Source organism: Mirounga leonina, unplaced genomic scaffold (assembly GCF_011800145.1).
Source record: "Mirounga leonina isolate KUSES-001 unplaced genomic scaffold, KU_Mleo_1.0 Mir_173, whole genome shotgun sequence".
Taxonomy (NCBI): domain Eukaryota; kingdom Metazoa; phylum Chordata; class Mammalia; order Carnivora; family Phocidae; genus Mirounga; species Mirounga leonina.
The window spans coordinates 5,176,819-5,192,972 of record NW_023270447.1 but is presented as its reverse complement, the minus strand read 5'-3'; the positions used below and the strand labels follow the sequence as shown (position 1 = coordinate 5,192,972).

At 35.3% G+C, this 16,154-nt stretch overlaps 1 protein-coding gene and 1 pseudogene across 1 annotated transcript in view; one reads left to right on the top strand and one right to left on the bottom strand.

Moving 5' to 3' along the window:
- The window catches only part of NTNG1 (netrin G1), a 315,404-nt gene that overhangs the window by 17,404 nt on the left and 281,846 nt on the right, over positions 1–16,154 (top strand). The gene's annotated exons all lie outside the window — the stretch shown is intronic.
- LOC118019065 lies at positions 13,680–13,954 on the bottom strand (annotated as a pseudogene).

Genomic DNA, 16,154 nt, shown 5'->3' with positions numbered 1-16,154 from the left:
GAGGTTAGCTGTGATGCCTGGACCCCTCCATGAGGATTTTGATTTCAAAGTTTAGAAGACTAAACTTGTACAGGGTGTTAGGGAGCATTCTCATCAATGTGTCTACTCTGACTCAGAATTGCATTCTGTTTAGCTCTCACTGGAGTCAGTGCTTAATAGTGCCTAGCACAGTGTGAAGCCTAGAGTGGTACTTAATACATGCTTGTTGAACTAAACTTGTGCTATATGTTTACAAATAATGTTTGTAGTTGATATTTATCAAGAACTTACATGGTGCCACGCGACGTACTAAACACAGCCTTTGTTTGTTCATGTCTGCGGTCCTATCATTATCCTTATTTAACAGGTGGAGTAACTGAGACAGGAGGTTAAATAACTTTTCCAACCAAGTAGTGGGAACAGGATATAAACCCAGTCTGACATGTATGTCTTACTCTTAAACCATACCATAAATTACTCCCTAATTTTATTTGTAGTATGTGGGATAAAACCATCACGAAAACCTTTTTAAAAATCACATTTATGATTAGGACTATGAGCCACAATACTATGATTTTGTTATTTAAAAAGCCTTTTATCTGAAATAACCTCAGAAAATTGGATTCTGTAAACAGAGTGTGTGGAATGTCGGAAATACACATTATGTGATGAGTGTCTTCATTCAGGGATAAGAGCACCAATCAACACTGTTTGTTTCCATTCCTGCTTTCTTTTCCATTAACGTGTTCATATAAATGGAAATAAGCTGTTAGAAATCATACAGAGCAGGGTACATATTGTGTTCACCATCTAAAACCAGAATAATAAGTCAGCAACTGTTGGCTAGTTAACAAAATCATATTCTTGTGGGGGAGGTGTTGAGTAAAGTAGTTAGCGTGATGCTTTTGATTTTTTTTTTAACAGTATCAATAACAACTGTTATATAGCCAACTGCCTCCATGCTGTCTCCACTCAGTTGTCTAGTAGACATTTTAAACTTAACACATTTATTATAGAACTCTTGATTTCTTCTCCCCAAATGGATTTTGACTGTAGTCTTTCCCATATCTATAAACAGCAGCTTATATTTATCTAGTTGCTCCAGACGAAAAATCTAGGAATCCTCTTTAACTCCTTTATGTCCCTCACAACACATATCAACAAGTCCTGTTAGCTAAACCTTCAAAAATCTATCCCAAATCAGATTGCTTTTCACCCCCTCTGCTGCTAACAACCAGGTCCCAACCAGCTTTATATTGAGGCTAGACCCCTGCAGTATTTCCTAACTGATCTCCTTGCTTCCAACTCTTGCCCTGTCACCAAATTCACATATGTTTTATAGTATTATAACACATAATATAAATATATTATAGAAATATACACATATAATATAATATACAAATATAAAATATATAATATAAATATTATGTAATTAGTATAATTATGTAATATACATATGGATAAAATTTTAAACATCTGAATCAATCAGGTCTTGTTCTTGTTCAATTTCCTCCCCAATTGTTGTGTCCCATTGAGAATTAAATCTAAACCCTCACTACTGCTTGAAAGGTCCTATGTAATCTGGTCCTTGAAAACCTCTTTGATGTCCACTTTGATCACTCCCTACCTTGCTCAGTCCAGTCTGCCTGCAACTTCTTGGTGTTCCACATAAAACTAAGTTTATTCTTGCCTTGTTGTTTGGACCTGCATTCTCAAAATCTTCCCATAGCTCTGTCCCACCTTTTATTCAACTCTCTGCTTAAAAAACCCTTCATAAGGAAGCCTATCTGACCACTTTATTTAAATAGCATCTCTTTTGCACTCTATCCATTCCTTGAGCCTACTTAATTTTGTCTTCATTGATTTTATTATAGGGGGTGATATTCAAACTATTTAACAACTGGGACAGCATCAACACAAAACAATCAGAAAAGACATCAATGGGTGTATCTTACTGAGTACCATCTGACTAAACATCAGTTCCAACGACTAGCCATTTATTATGTTATATACTGCTCATATATTTATGTCTCTTTTTCTCCTCCACAATATAAAATCCAGAGGACAGGAACTTTGTCTTATGTCTCTCCACCATAGGGCTCAACAAATACTTATTGAATGAATGAATGAGCTGCTAAAACAGATATGTTAATTTGATGATAGCATTCATATCAAAGATTATTGCTCTAATATATACATGGTCTTTAAAGTATTTAGGCTACATTGGAGGTCCTTAATCTTGAAGGTATCAAGCATTTTCTTTTTTTTTTTAGTTTTTTAAATTAAAAGTATATAAACAATATAACAAATATATGTACACCCACCACTTAAAATTTAAACATTACCGACTGAGTCGAAACCATCTTGTTTCCATCCCCTGGTCCATTCCTGGCTTCCCTTTTCCAGAGAGAACCAGTGTCATAACTGTAGTCCATGTTTTTATATTTTTTATATGAAACTTATGTGTTCACAAACAAGTTATAGTTTTGACTTTGGGTTTTTTAATGTTACCATCCTGAAAAAACTATGCTATAACTTTTTTACTCAACATTATTTTCATAAATTATCTGTTTGGTCTGTATGATCTATTTGCTTCATATTGAAATGCTATCTATCTGTCTATTCCATTGGATAAATATATTCTTCAATTGTGGGAATTCAGCAAGTTTTGTTTGTTTGTTTGTTTTTAGTTTTTTGTAATTACAGGCCATTCAACAAGAGACATCTTTGTACCTAGATCTTGGTGCATGTGAACAAGAGTTGTTTTGTCTTTTGTTTATCTCAAGGTGTGCACCCAGAAGCCAATCTATGAGCTACAGAGTATGGGAATTTTCATCAAATGCAGTTGCATCACTTTGCATTCCTACCAACAGATTATAAGGGTTCTTCTAAGTCTTGTGTTGTTTACTCATGTGTTTTCTCTTGTTATGTAATGAAAAATATTTAAGAAATTGTGTTTCTTTTCTTTTTTTTTTAAGATTTATTTATTTATTTGAGAGAAAGCATGAGCAGGGGAGTGAGAGGAGTGGAGAGTGAAGGGAGGGCCAGAGAGAGAGGGAGAGAGAGAATCTCAAGCAGACTCCAAGCCCAGCACAGAGCCCTACGCAGGGCTCAATTTCACAACCCTGAAATCATGACCTAACTGAAACCAAGAGTAGGTTGCTCAACCAACTGAACCACCCAGGTGCCCCTAGAAATCATATTTCTTTTATTGCCTTAGTTATCAGGACACTCATAGTTGGATTTTATGATCTATCATAGCAACCATAATTAACTCAGGATTTTTGATAAAACTATATGTACCATGGCTCTTAATCTCTCATCTTTGTTTTAATTATTTAATAGTAAATCACTTGGAAATTGTATGAACATCACTAATGAATATTCATAATGGCGAATCGACAGGAGGAAGCATGAAATTTGCAGGACTAAATATTGAGTTAAATTATAAACAAACTTCTTTGAGTAGATCTTTCTTACAGAGGGCAACAAATTTTAAGAGTAATATCTTGCATCTGGCCACCTGAACTGAAAGGTATACTTTGACCTGTACGATTTATACAAAAATCACAGCCTAAAAATTATTTTTCATATTTATATGTATGTAATCTTTTTTCCAAAATCACTGTTTTCATTACTGGAGTATAACAATAGCCGATAGAACTTTTAAACTAAAAGTCTTCTTGCTTACTTTGCAAGATGATATATAAATATTGCCTCATCTATCACCAGAATGACTTGTCTCCTAGATGAAAACCTGAGGGTGATGTGTAACTGTAATAAATTTGGACAGCAAGGGAAGGGTTCCATTTCTAATTAAAACCACAGCCAGAAAGTTTCCATTTATACTGACAGTATAGGTATACTATCAGTACATATTTTATACATTTGCTTGTTTGTTTGGAGCAAATTGGCATTGTTTTAGGAGTGGTAACAGTAAAGGAGTAACTTTACATTTCTTTATGCCCTCCCAAGCAACAGTCAATTGCCCCTTCTAGACAGGAAGTTTCTAGGATCCCTGGGTCCTAGAACCAGGTATTCAGAAGACGAGTTGTTTAACTTGGGAAAGTGCATGCCCTTAGGGATATTTTATTGGATTCAAACAGTCTCCATTCAAGTTCCAACTTAATCAAGTTATTTCACTTCTTTGTTTCAAGGGACAGTAAGATGATGATGTACTTAGCACAATGCCTGGCACATTGGAGATGCCCAATAAATATTAATCGTCTTTGTCATTGTGATGATCATTTCTATTGGTAAAAAGTTAAAAGCATTCTGATTCTCATTTTCTACTTTGAAGGGATCTTCTGAATGCTTTCGCTTTAGTTCCCCTTTCTGTGAACTGTCTGGCCTTTCCTGATGTTACTAATGGCATCTAATAACTAACCGTTTATGAGGTTCTGGCTCTAAGCCAGGTATTTAAAATCAAAATAATTTCACAACTGTGGTTTTAAAATAAATGATATGTATTCTAAATAACACAGTATTAAAATAATCATTCATGGTTGCAATGGCATTTGCATTGAGATTATAATGGATCAAAGTTTTAACAAATGCACTAGACATGTCAAACGACAACATGACTCTGTCTAAAAACAAAATGTTAACAAAATAAATAACTATGTGAAAATAAATTAAATAAAAACTCATTTTACTTTATTTTGTTTTATTTTATTATTTTCTTTTAGAGAGAGAGAGAGAGCATGTGTGAGCAGGGAGGAGGGGCAGAGGGAGAGGAAGAGAAAGAATCTTAAGCAGGCTCCATGCCCAGTGCAGAGCCTGACATGGGGTTCGATCTCACAACCATGAGATCATGACCTGAGCTGAAACCAAAAGTTAGATGCCCAACTGACTGAGACACCTAGATGCCTCTAAAAGCTCATTTTATTAATCAGCTATTGGAATGGGCACAGTGTGTTGGCTCTCATGGATGCTTTGAAATAAAAGAGAGAAATTCAGTATGAGAAATGGAAATGCTGGATCCCAAGTCAATTTCCTTGGTTGCTGTATTATCCATATTATCCCCTTCCTCAAAAACATTCAGTGGATTTCCACCTCAACAAAATGAAGCATTGTTCATTGCAGCATTATTTACAGAAGCCAAGATACGGAAGCAACCTAAATATCTAACACTGTGTAGATAAAGAAAATGTGATATATATAATGGAACATTATTCAGCCATAAAAAAAGAATGAAATCTTGTGATTTGTGACAACATGGGTGGACCTTGGGGACCTTAGACTAATAAAATAAGTCAAACAGAGAAAGACAAATACCATATGATCTTTCTTACGTGCACAATCTAAAAGAGAAAGAAAAAGAAAAATGAAAAAGTCCATAGATACAGAGAACAGATTGGTGGTTGCCAGAGGCTGGGAATGGGAGGAGGACGAAATAGATGAAGGGGATCAAAGGGTACAGACTTCTGGTTATAAATAAGTCATGAGGATGTAATGTACAGCAAGGCAACTATAATTAATAATACTGTATTGCATATATGAAAGTTGCTAAGAGAGTAGATCTTAAAAGTTCTCACCACAAGAAAAAAAGTTCTGTAATTATGTATGGTGACAGATGTTAACTAGATTTCTTGTGGTGGTCCTTTTGCAGTGTATATAAATACTGATTTATTATGTTGTACACCTGAAATTAATATAATGTTGTATGTCAATTATACCTCTATTAAAAAATAACACTGTTAAGTGAAACCTAGATCCATAATTCTTACTTGCTCCCAATATTTTAGTACACATGGTGTTTGGATGCAGTGTGTTCAATTAGGGCAACCAACAAGTTGTATCATCAAGGCTACAGACTGTGAATTAGGAAGAGGTCCTGTTTCCAGGAAATGCATCCTTGCACCATGGCTTAGAAAGGAGAAAATAGGTCGGATCTCAGCCCCCATCTACTACTTGGCATGGCTTCTTTGTAATGGGCACAATCTGCCCAACTGTGTTTGCTGGTTTTGTGCAATATGCATATTTCACAGTTATAATTTGATCTTGTTCTGGACTCACATTGCATTTTGGAATGAGTGCCACAAATTGGGGGAAAAGTTGTTGCAAGCTATAGAGAAACTTTATTTTATGGTATTGGATGACAAAACTAACAAATATTAGTAATTTAACCAATTTATCAAATACTTATTGAGCACCTGGTATGTGCACTGTACTGAGCTAGGGTTGTAAAGATGATCAAGACAGACACAATTCCCCACCTTGGGGAGCTCATGATCAAAGGGAGGGAGAAACACATGAAACAAGTATACCAATAATTACTACTGTGATGAATATTTCAAAGAAGAAATTAAAGTCCCTATGAGAGTATGTAATCATAATGCTGGTGGTGATAGAAAAGTAAAAATGATTCTTCTTGAAGAAAGTCTGATGTTGTCAAGTGCCAGATTTGCTCAATGATGTTATAAATTTAGCATATATATTCTTAGAGCTAGTAAACATAGAACTTTATTATTGAAACTCCTACAGTAAAATAACTTTGTCATCACAAGATTAGAAATCTAACCCCAACCTCATTTCCTCATATTTTTAAAACAATTTAAAAGTAAGATTTTTTTTTTTAGACTTGGAACTACCATGTCGTAGCAGGTAGTTATCTTTAACAATACATTTAGCACTTCGTTTGTGATTATAGGTTACTTGACTGCCTTCCACACTGGATTGGAAACTCCTTGAAGAACAGGGACGGAGCCTTGTTCTCTTTTATATCCATAGCAATTAGTTTAGTGCCTGATACATAGTGGGCCCTTAATATATAACCATGGAATGAAGCATCCTTTTAACAGTCTGCTTTCCTAAATCTCTGCTCTGTCCATTTTTATTTTTTATTCTTTTTATTGTCCCTCAATAATCTTTTCTGCCCTTGCTATCATTTACAATATCAAAATAATCTCATGCAGAATCTAGCAGGAGATGACCCTTGAGGATATTTTGTGGGAGTATTTAGTATTTTAAATAGTGGTGTTCCCTCCAGTTCCTTCAATACTTCCAGAGCCCTGTTGTGGGCACATGGGAGCTAATGAGGACAAGCTAGCCTCTGCCTTCAAGAAGCTTTATAAAGTAAATAGTTATTTACAAAGAAGAAGAAAATAAATGCTATGCAAGAGTTACATATAAGGAGCTGTGGGAACACAGAGGGAAGCAATTCATTGCAAACTCAGAGGGCTCAGTGGTAGCTACATAGAGGAGATGGCCTTTGAGCTGAGCTTTGAAGGAAGAGTAAACTGCTCTAAGAAGGAAGAAGAAAGAGAAGGGCATTACAGCTTAAGGAGACAAGCGAAGCCTTGTCTTTAGCTTTCCTTTTAAATAATTTCCTTTTGTGGATCTATCTCAACAGTAATAAATGTTATGACTGTGTCACCCATGAATTAATCTAAATCCTGCTCAGCTGTCCTTATGTTTCCCACTACATAATACTGTAACATCATTTCTTACACTTGGCATATTCTCCCACTCTCTAAGATATCAATCATTAAACACAATTATGTAGGTGAAGGCACTTATAAAATGCAAAGTACTATACAAAATAGGGGAACGTGCTGTACAAGGCACTATAACTCTTACTATGTATTTGCAAGCTCAGTGATCACAAATCATAGGTACTTAACAGATGATGCAGAGAGTCAATTTAATAAATATTTATTGAAGCCTAACCAAGTAATTTTGGACAAGTTACTCATTTTAACTTTCAGAATTCCAGGTTCTTTTGTGTGGTTTTTGTGAAGGTTGACTGAAATAATTAACTTTGAAACCTGTAAAACATGGTATAAGAAAAAGTCACTCTTAATACATACCAGACCCTTGGTTTGACTCAGGCCTTTGCCTACCAAAATCTTTGCTGGAGAGATGAGACTTACATAATTGATATATATAATAATACATAACAATAGATGATTACATATCAAAGGCATGGGTACTGTCATTAAGTATCATGGGTTTGTGTCCTTGTTCAGATGCGGGAATAGTTAGAAAGATCATAATGAACATAGAATTCAAATACAAGCAACTTAACCTAGTTTATGTCCATAAACTCTGAAATACAGAGGGTCTTCCATAATCCTAGCCCAAATCTGTGTTCCTTCTTCTCCCAAAATACTTATTTAAGACTATATGACATTTTCACTGGCACACTAGACTATTGGTTTTACCATTGTTTTCCAGTTAGAAACATTTATAACACTGCTTAGATGCCTTTTTAAAACTTGCTTCACAATGTTCCAGAACAAATCTTCATAACTTCATGAGTCTGCCTACCAGCCATCCTTAAAGTGCCATGAATTCATGCATGATTGCTGAGAACTTTATTCTGAAGGAATCTATCAAGAAATGGCAGAACATCAGTGTTACATTTTTCCCAGTTTATCTAATATTTGCGATATATAATATTATTACATATAATTCATTATTATCAGTGTTAAATTTCTAAAGTGTCTGAAGTTCAAGTCCCAGGTTAATTATACTGTAAGTTCATATTTGTATGAAAAATAACTTAAAAATGATCTCATGCATCTTGAGTAATGTTAATCCTCATATACAGGTGGAAAAGCCCCATTTTATAAATGAGAAAGCTGAGATTTGAAAAGGTTAATGACTTGCTCTAAGTCACAATAACTAATAAATAATAGATGTTGATTTATCACATATTTGTAAAGTTAATAATAATTAATTTTTTATTGAGTATACTCTACCGGGCATTGTATAAGTATGTAACATGTGTAAATTTAATCTTTGAATGAAAGCTTGAGTAGATTTAAGAAGGATGTAAATACACTGCCCTTGAGTTTTCAGAGTTTTTCAAAGCCATACTTTTTTCTTTTAATGGAAATGTCTTTTGTTAGTTAAGTAAGCACTTGGCAAAAGAACTTTGTAGTCGTTATTGATGCTCCTTAGCTTGGGTTGTCATAAAGCCTATCAAAGGCTTTCATAGAAATAATGCTAGAACAGATTCCTCTGGGCTCCATAGAATCAGAGGCATTGGGCTATTGACAAATTGATACCAGAAAAGAACTTTGAGATCTCTGGGGAAAAGGTAGCCTGCAATTTCACAGTGTAACTAATGGGAGAGCTTTACTGTGAAAATAGAAGATTATTCATATAGTTCTGTCTGAAATGAGGAAGGCAGTTCTTAAATGTTGCTTCTGCTGGTTTTCTTGAATGGAAGTCCACAATTATCATAGGAAATCATGGGTAAAGTTCTCCTTTCCATTTTAGAATAAATAATGTCAAGGAAAAAAAAACCCTCAATACTAGATTCTAATATAAATAATTTCAGGAAGCTCTAAATTCATGTTTATAATGAAGTAGTTACTAATCTATAAAATAAGACACTATGTTCAGGAAATATGCAAATCATATTCCTTGTTAATATTCTGGACAGCTTAAAATGTTTCTCTCTCAGTAATATCTTTACTCTAATTTGACCGTGTGCTTCTACCTTCACCTTCTCATGAGCAGCTCTGCTCCCTTGAGAAAAAATAGAAGTGGAACAACATTGAGGTGACATTTGCCAAGGTCAACAAAATAAACCCAGTACTAAATCTATTTTAAAATCATTCTCTTTTGAATTGCAACCTGGATGAACATAAAAACAAGTGCATAGTGTAATTTCCCCCCATATCTATGGCAGTATCTGATCTCTGTTCTATTTAACTGAATCCTCCAATCTTGGTACAGGTCTGTCAGTCTCTCAACCATAGAGGGCTGATCATAGAAACGACCAGCAACAAAATCTATAGAAATATCTTAAATATCTAAAAAATTGATCAAATTAACCAATTTTAAATATGCATCATGTTTTTGCCAGTCTGAAATTTTCCAAAGCCATCATGGAGTCCTCCATATGGCAGGCTGACCTTTTTTCCTACCAAACCCATACCCTCATTTATTGGTATGGCAAAAATAAAATGAACCATTTCAAAGGGGTTAATCTAGACATATATTCTTTGGCCCAGTAGTTTATGTATCAAATTCTGTTTTCTTGAGTGGGTGGATTTTATAGAGTATTTTAGAGCTTTTTTAATTGAAGTATAATTAATATACAGTGTTATATTAGTTTCAGGTGTACAATATGATTCAACAATGTATTTCTCATACTCATCAAGATAACATCTTAATCCCCTTTATCTATTTCACCCATCCCCCCACCTACCCTCTGGCAACCACAGTTTGTCCTCTGTATTTGAGTCTGGCTTTTGTTTGTTATTTTTCCTTTGTTCATCTGTTTCTTATATTCCACATATGTGTGAAATCATATGGTATTTGTCTTTATCCGATGTATCTCAATTAGCATAATACCCTCTAGGTTCATCCATGTTGTTGCAAATGGCAAGATTTCATTCTTTTTTATAGCTGAGTAATATTACAGTGTGTGTGTGTATGTATACACACATATATGTATATATACCACTTTTTTATATAGTATATGTATTCCATAGTATATATATCTCTGTATATATACATACACACCACATCTTTATTCATCTATCGGTGATACCTGGGTTGCTTCCATATCTTGGCTATTGTAAATAATGCTGCAATAAACATAGAAGAGCATATATCTTTTTGAATTAGTGTCTTTGTTGTTTTTTGGGGGTTTTTGGAGGGGAGGTAAATACCCAGTGGTAGAATTACTGGATTGTACAATAATTCTATTTTTAATTTTTTTGAGGAACCTCCAAACTGCTTTTCACGTTGGCTATACTAATTTGCATTCCCACCAACAATGCATGAGGGTTCCTTTTTCTCCACATCCTCACCAACACTTGTTATTTCTTGTGTTTTTGATTTTAGCCTTTCTGACTTGTGTAAAGTGATATGTCATTTTGGTTTTAATTTGCATTTTCCCGATGATTAGTGATGTTGAGCATCTTTTCATGTGTCTGATGGCCATCTGTATATCTTCTTTGGAAAAATGTCTATTCAGGTCCTCTGCCCATTTTTAATTGGTTTTTATTTATTTTTTTTTTGGTGTTGAGTTGTGTAAGTTCTTTACATATTTTATATTAACCCCTTATGGATGTATCATTTGCAAATATATTCTCCAATTCAGTAGGTACCCTTTTTGTTTTGTTGATGATTTCCTTTGCTGTGCAAAAGCACTTTATTTTGGTGTAGTCCCAATAGTTTAATCTTGCTTTTGTTTCCCTTGCCTGAGGAGACATACCTAGAAAAATGTTTCTATGGACAGTGTCAAAGAAACTACTACCTATTTTCTTCTAGGAGTTTTATGGTTTCAGGTCTCACATTTAGGTCTTTAATCCATTATGAGTTTATTTTTTTGTATGATATAAGAACGTATGTTTAGTTTCCTTCTTTTGCATGTAGCTGTCCAGTTTTCCTAGTCACATCTGACACTGCCTTTTTTCCATTGTATACTCTTGCTTCCTTTGTCATAAATTAATTGACTATATAAGTGTGGGTTTATTTCTGGACTCTCTGTTCTGTTCCATTGATCTATGTGTCTGTTTTTGTGCCATTACCATGCTGTTGTGATTACTACAGATTTGTAGTGTATGTTGAAATCTAGGTCTGTGGTATCTCCAGCTTTGTTCTTTCCCAGGATTGCTTTGGCTATTCGTGGTCTTTTGTCACTCCATATAAATTTTAGGATTATTTATTCTAGTACTATGAAAAAGGTTGTTGATATGTTGATAGGGATTGCATTAATTCTGTAGATTGCTTTGGGTAGTATAGACATTTTAATCATATTTAGTCTCCCATCCATGAATTGGAATATATTTCCATTTGTTTGTATCATCTACAGTTTATTTAGTCAGCATTTCATAGTTTCCAGACTATAGTTCTTTTTCACCTTTTTGGTTAAGTTTCTTCCTAGGATTTTATTCTTTTTGGTGTAATTGCAAATAGGATTGTTTTCTTAATTTCTCTTTCTGCTTCTTCAGTATTGGTGTATAAAAATGCAACAGATTTCTCTATATTAATTTTGCATCCTGCAACTTTACTGACTTCATTTATCAGTTCTAACAGCTTTTCTGTGGAGTCTTTTGGGTTTTCTACATAGAGTATCATGTCATCTGCAAATAGTGAAAGTTTTCTTTCTTTCTTACCAATTTATATGTCTTTGACCTTTTCTTCTTATCTGATTGCTGTGGTTAGAACTTCCAGTACTATGTCAAATAAAAGTGGTCAGAATGTACTTGTCTTGTTCCTGATTTTAGAGGAAAAACTCTCAGATTTTCACCATTGAATATGATGTTAGCTGTGGGTTTTTCATGTATCGTTTTTATTATGTTGAGGTATGTTCCCTCTAAACCTACTTTGTTGAGAGTTATTATCATGAATGGATGTTGTATTTTGTCAAATGCTTTTTCTGCACCTGTTCAGGTGATCATATGATTTTTATCCTTTCTCTTGTTAATGTGATGTAGCACATTGATTGATTTGGAAGTATTGAACCATGCTGTATCCCTGGAATGAATCCCACTTGATTGTAGTGAATGATTTTTTTAAATGTATTGTTGGATTTGGCTTGCTAATATTTTGTTTAGGATTTTTGCACCTGTGTTCATCAGTGATATTGGTCTGTATTTTTCTTTTATTGCAGTGTCTTTATCTGGTTTTGGTATCAAGGTAATGCCCACTTCATAGAATAAATTTGGAAGCTTTTCCTCCTCTTCTATTTTTTGAATAGTTTGATAAAAATAGGTATTAACTCTTTAAATGTTAGTACAACGCATCTCTGAAGCCACCTGGTCTTAGACTTTTATTTGTTGGGAGTTTTTTTTATTACCAGTTCAATTTCATTGCTAGTGATCAGTCTGTTCTATTTCTTCCTGTTTCAGTTTTGGAAGATTATATGTTTCTAGGTATTTATCCATTTCTTCTAGATTGTCCAATTTGTTGACATACAATTTTTCATAATATTTTCTTATTGTGCTTTGTATTTCTGTGGTGTCAGTTGTTATTTTTCCTCCTTCGTTTCTGATTTTATTTATTTGAGTTCTCTCTCTCTCCCTCTCTTTTCGATGAGTGTGGGTAAAGGTTTAACAATTTTGTTTATCTTTTTTACAAAGAACCAGATCCAGGTTTCATTGTTTTTGTAGTTTCTATTTCATTCATTCCTGCTTTAATCTTTAATATTTCCTTTCTTCTAGAGCTCTGGGCTTTGTTTGTTCTTCTTTTTCTAGCACCTTTAGGTGTAAGGTTAGGTTGTTTATTTGTTTTTTTTTTCTTGCTTCTTGAAAAGGCCTGTAATGCTATAATCTTCCCTCTTAGAACAGCTTTTGCTGTGTCCCAAAGATTTTAGACCATTGTGTTTTCATTTTCATTTGTCTCCATGTATTTTTTTTGGCGGGAGGAGACAGTTCTGTTTATTGTCAATGAAGAAACAAAGTGTGGAGGTGCTCTATACAAGTGGTAATGAGATACAAAAGAGGGGTGGGATGGAGAGGAGACATAATAATACACAGCATTATTCTGAGTGAGCTCTAGCTCTTCATTTTAACACTTGAACCAAGGAGAGAAAGACAGCCATCATTTTTCACTAAGGCTGCAGAAGAATGGAAACCCGACTCAGTTTATCAGCTGCTACAGGGTAGGCAGAGAAAGAGGCTATTTTAAGCTGATGTAAGAGGCCACTGGTGGTCTGTTGGGAGCCCCCATCCCCAGAGCAGAATGAATGCTGAAGGTGGTCCACAGCTGCAGTGGTGGCTGGTCCCGGCTCCCTAAGTCCTGGGCTTCTCTTGATTCTCAGTGATAGGCTTGTCAGTCAAATACAGTTGGCCGAAGTGGACCTGTCGGTGAATTACTCCAGTGTCTCCTTTGACTTTGTTCACTAGGGTTTGAATTTCTGTGGGATCCTTTACATTCTTAATTTCTCTGAAGCAACTGTCTTATCCTCCTGACAGCATAAGTTCTGTAATTATAGGTGCTGAAATGCTTGCTCTTTCAGCATCACCTAGTACAGAACTAACACTTGTGTACAGCTGGAGGCTGCCATTTTGGAAAGAAAAATAAATAAATAAATGGGTCCTCTTTGAGGAGGTCCAGAGTTTAACCTAATCCACAAAACTTCAGTCTCTGCAAAACCATGAACAAAATAAAGTAAAATGCAGCGGGGCTCAGTCTTGCCAGCAGGTGGGGCCTCGGCCTCGGTGAGCACTAGCCCTCCATGAATTGTTTTATTTCCTCTTTGATTTCTTGGTTGATCCATTCATTATTTAGTAGTATCTTACTTAGTCTCCATGTATTTGTAATTCTTTCCAGACTTTTTCCAGAGCTTCTTGTAACATGGTGTGATTGTCTTTTTAATAATGGAATCCTATGGGGTGTACATTTCTGTAAGGTCTTCCTGCCTGGAAGAAGGCAAGTTTGTAACTGAGAAGGAATCTATGGTAATTCGAATGGAGGAATACTAGTTCTGACAGGACTGGCCCTTGGCCAAGCTATGAGGTAGCAACACTTTCATTTGCTACGTACTCTACACCTGGTCTTTACAACTGTCCTTCATGGGTTTCACCCTCTTAGTGCCTTAAGTGGGAATTGGGAACCTCTAGGTGGGGAGGGGGGTCTTAATAGGAATAGTTTATGCTGCTACCCCTTCTAGAAACATCTACATTTTTATAGGATCACACAAAGAAGTAAATGACTATCTGCTAATAAAATTTTAAATGGTGAGCTATCCATTTTAGGTCAAGGAGTACTTTCTACTCTCTCTTCTTTCTGATACAACACCCAAGCCACTTTGCAATAGGCTGCTGTATGAGAGTCCAACCAGGGAAGCAGAACTAGTAGGACATATATATTAAGAAAAGTATTGCAAAGAATTGGTTTATGTGATTATGGAGGCTGGCTAGGCAAGTCAGAAATTATAAGGCAGGTTTGGGCGCCTGGGTGGCTCAGTTGGTTAAGCGACTGCCTTCGGCTCAGGTCATGATCCTGGAGTCCCGGGATCGAGTCCCGCATCGGGCTCCCTGCTCGGCAGGGAGTCTGCTTCTCCCTCTGACCCTCCTCCCTCTCATGCTCTCTGTCTCTCATTCTCTCTCTCTCAAATAAATAAATAAAATCTTTAAAAAAAAAAGAAAGAAATTATAAGGCAGGCTGTCAGAAGGACAGGCTTGAACTCTCAAGCATGTTCTGAAGTTCCTCTCCATAGACACAATTTCTTCTTCTTCAGGAAAGCCTTGACTCTGCTCTTAGAGCCTTTCTGTTGATTGGTTTAGGCCCACCCTGACTATCTAGGATAATCTCCCTTACTTAAAAGCCAACTGATTATGGACTTCAATTATATCTATAAAATACCTCCATAGCAACACCTAAATTAGTGCTTGAATAACTGGTGGCTGTAGCTTAGTGAGTTGACACTTGAAAAAAACCATCACATCTGCTTTTTAAGAAAATTAAGAAAAGCATTTTCAAAGTGTTTAGCTATTTAGGTGTCTTACATAAAAATATACTTTAAGACCTAAAGGAAGTGAAGTTAAAGGGGTATTAGAGCCTAAAGAAGATAAATAAATAATTTCTCTTTTTTGGGGGAGCCGTGTCTATGTCCTACTTCAAAATTCAAGTGAGTGACAAATTTCAGTACCCATGCAATATTTTATTTATCTTTATGATCATCTTGGAGGTGATGATTTAATAGGATAATTTTACAGCCTTAATGAATGACAAATCAACTAATTACAAGCAAAAATTATTGTTACTGATGATGTTGGTAAAAAAGTAATTACTTAAATGGCAGATAGAGTATCATTAAGGTTAATAACCAGATATAAACTGAACATAATTATTGATGCTGATAATCAAAACCAGTTGGAAATGAATTAATTGGATGTACCATTTGGTATTATTTATGTTTTGTTTTAAAAACAGCTATTATAGGTCAGGTTTAGAAAACACATTGCGGGCGCCTGGGTGGCTCAGTGGTTAAGTGGCTGCCTTCAGCTCAGGTCATGATCCCAGGGTCCCGGGATCGAGCCCCACATCGGGCTCCCTGCTCAGCGGGAAGCCTGCTTCTCCCTCTCCCGCTCCCCCTGCTTGTGTTCCCTCTCTCTCTCTCTGTCTCTCTCTAAAAAAAAAAAAAGAAAGAAAAGAAAACACATTGTAATTTATCAAGTAACCTTTGCTGACCCCAAAATAAAATAATAGACAACTGTTTTTCACATTATCAAATATATCTAGGCTCTCAATTCCTTTTTTTT